A 3618-nucleotide genomic window follows, 5' to 3' on the forward strand; every position below is an offset into this window, starting at 1 on the left:
CGTTCATCACAGGCCCCTCGCGCTCGCGCTGACGTCACGACCGCCCTCGAACCAAGGCCTCTGTTTGGGTTCCTCTCGATGTGCATGGTAGGGCATCCACTTCTGAATGCCACTCCATATGGGCGCTGGTATTAGAGAGAGAGGAGGGAGGGAGGGGGAGGGGGGGGAGGGAGGGGGAGGGAGGGGGGAGGGAGGGAGGAAGGGAGGAGGGAGAAGGGAATAGAAAGAGTGGGAGGGGGAGGAAGGAAAGGCAGGAGAAACGAACAGACGGAAGAAGAAAAAAGAGAGGGAGGAGTAAATGCAAAAAAAATGAAAGACGGAGAGAATATCTCGAATATAACTCATACCATTTGGAAAAAAAACAAAGATTGATAGATGGATAGATTCATATAGATAGATAGATAGACTGACTGGTGAAGGAATAAAAAAGAGAAAGACATACGTAGAGGTACGCACTGGAGATAGAGATAGAGATAGAAATAGAGATAGAGATATAGATAGAAAGGGAGAGGGAGAGGCAGAGGGGGAGAGGGAGAGGGAGAGGGAGAGAGGAGAGAGAGGAGAGAGAGAGAGGAGAGGAGAGGAGGAGGAGAGAGAGAGTGAGAGAGAGAGAGAGAGAGAGAGAGAGAGAGAGAGAGGGAGAGAGAGAGAGAGGGAGAGAGAGAGAGGGGGGGGGGAGATAAAGAGTGAGTGAGATAGACAGACACATAGATAATTTGACAGAGAGAGAGAGAAACAAAGGGCAGGGACGCAATCAGTGCATCGAAGCGTTGATTATAGCCCAGTGTGCGTCGACGTCTAAACGCACAGCTCTAGTTACAGGGCCGAGTGGAAAGCCAGCGCATGTGAGTTTAAATTTCGGCCAACGCTTCTCCAACAACAAGACGACTTTCTTTCTTGTTTAAGAAGGAATCACAAACAGCCTCCCCCCCCCCATTAAAAAATGCTAGAAAGAAAAACAAATAGAAACAAAGTTGACATAGCAACATTGTGTCTATGTTGTTGACGAGCAAGATGAATGAAATGAGTTCTACGGGACTCTCCCCCTCAACATATAATTCTTACCTATCGTCCCCAATCTCTAACCTCCTCTCTATTCCCCACCCTCTCCCTCACTCCCCTGCCTTTCCCCTCCCTTCCTTTTCTCCATTAACATCCTTTCCCCTCACTCCCTACCGTTTCTCCCCCTTCCCTATCCCCTTCCTCTTCTCTCTTTGCCCCCACCAGGCCCTTGGTACGTCTTTCCGCATCACACACAAACAAACACCGGGATCAATAGGACCCTTACTGTTGCAAAGACAAATCCTTCTTCATTAGGATGCCGCTCGGGCTCAGCTTAGGCCTATGCTGCAGGCCCTTCCTCCTTCTCTCCTGACGCCGCAGGGGGGGGGAGATGAGGGCCTGCAGGGGTATGGAGAGTGAGGAGGGGGAGGGGAGGGGTGCGTGTGGGGGTACGGGAGTAGGAAGAGAGAAGGGGCATGTGGGGGTAGGGGGTAGGAAGGGGCATGTGGGGCCGCAGGAGGGGGGGGAGGGGTGAGAGCTAGTCTGGAGACGCGCGGGCAAAGCGGAAGTTACTGGGTTACCAACAGGAAGGCGACGACCCAGAAGGAAGAGAATCAAGTACGTTCTAGAGTCTACGCAGACCTGCCCTTGCCTTTCTCGCGCGCTCTGCACATAAACCCGGCTGTCCAGGTGAATAATTGAAATAATAAATAAAGGGTATAAATACATACCGTTTGTTTCAACATTAACTGCCCTCTGTATTTTCTTTTCTCTCTGTCTCTGTTTCTCTCACTCATTCACTTCCTCTTTTCCTCCCTCCTTCCTTCCTTACCTCCTTTCCTCTCTCCCTTTCTCCTTCCCTCCCTCCCTCCTCTTCCTCCCCTTCCAGTTCTGTTCTGTTCCGCTTCCTTTTCCCTTGCCTCGTCTGAAATTCTCTCTTCCCGTTTCCCTATTTCTTCGTCACCTTTTTTTTTTTTTTCTTCAACCTACAAGCCCCTCTGGAACACACTATTTATATTCGTAACCTCGAAAATGCCCTTACGCCCACGAACACGCCCTTTTCCTGCCCACGAACACCGCCCGGGGCACGCCGCTCTCCTCCCAGGTCACATGCGATGACATCTTTGTGTCCGTTGTAATTCACTGAAGGGGGGGGGGGAGGAAAAGAATTATCTCTCTCTCTCTCTCTCTCTCTCTCTCTCTCTCTCTCTCTCTCTCTCTCTCTCTCTCTCTCTCTCTCTCTCTGTCACACACACACACACACACACACACACAAACACACACACACACACACACACACACACACACAGAGAGAGAGAGAGAGAGAGAGAGAGGAGAGGAGAGAGAGAGAGGGAGAGAGGAGAGAGAGAGAGAGAGAGAGAGGAGAGGAGAGGGAGGAGGGAGGGGGAGGGAGGAGGGAGAGAGAGAGAGGGAGAGGGAGAGAGAGGGAGAGAGAGAGAGAGAGAGAGAAGGAGAGAGAGAGAGAGAGAGAGAGAGCGATTCTGGTACCTCGCCAAGGAGCAGAGACCCTGTTACGTAAGGCACGGCAAAAGGGTGGAGGGAGAGGGAGAGGGAGAGGGAGAGGGAAGGTAGGAAGGGGACGCCTCTAGGAAAGGATCCAGACGTAACGAGAAGGGTAAAGGTTATAGGGACGGGGAGGGGGGGGGGGGAGATACCAAAAGAGCAATAACAAAGCGAAGTGACACCAGGGTGAGAATCGGAGCAGACATCTCAGACATCTTGGAGACAGAGTGATATTAGCAATGACACCCGAACGAAGACCGGGTATGCACGCACACGCACGCACGCACGCACGCACACACACACACATGCACAAATTTTCTTTATCTGTCTCTTTGTATCTCTGTTTTTCTCTGCTTCTACCTCTAATATCCCCCTACCCCCACCTCTGTCTGTCTGTCTGTCTCTGTCTGTTTCTCCCTCCCTCCCTCCCTCCCCCTCTCTCTCTCTCTCTCTCTCTCTCTCTCTCTCTCTCTCTCTCTCTCTCTCTCTCTCTCTCTCTCTCTCTCTCTCCCCCTCCACAACCCAAATAGCAAGTGACTCCTGCAAACCCTTCCTTTCAACCCCGTTACACCGACTCCCCAAAATAAACTATAAAAGATTCGAAACACAACCTCCATAACGCGGCATCCCACCCGCCCTCACACGCGGAATAACGAGACAAATCACACCCTCAATTTCTCTCTCGCTCTGATCAAACGATACATACAAGTTACTACTAGTACGAACAGTTCACACTCGCAATATACGGGTCACGATTCACTGCGTCTCCCGGGGTGGGGGTGAGGGTGGAGGTAGGGGGAGGGAGAGGGCGAGGGCGACGGAAGGGGGTCCAATATTTCCTGCCCAAAGCAAACCACGCAATAGGCCCGTCGCTTTCCCAGTCGTTCATCCTCGCGTCGGATGCTCCTCGTGAACGGAAAGCGGGAGAAGGAAAACAACAATAACCAGTGAATTCTCGACTCTCAACACAACTGACGCTAATCGTCCCTTAAAACGGGGTTCACACCAGCGAGTCTTCCCCCTTTTTTTCGACCACGCGCAGTTAGGATCGACCCCGCTACAACGGCCAGGCCTATTTGTGGAATTTTCCCC

This window comes from Penaeus monodon, chromosome 9 (assembly GCF_015228065.2).
Source record: "Penaeus monodon isolate SGIC_2016 chromosome 9, NSTDA_Pmon_1, whole genome shotgun sequence".
NCBI classification, from domain to species: Eukaryota; Metazoa; Arthropoda; class Malacostraca; order Decapoda; family Penaeidae; genus Penaeus; species Penaeus monodon.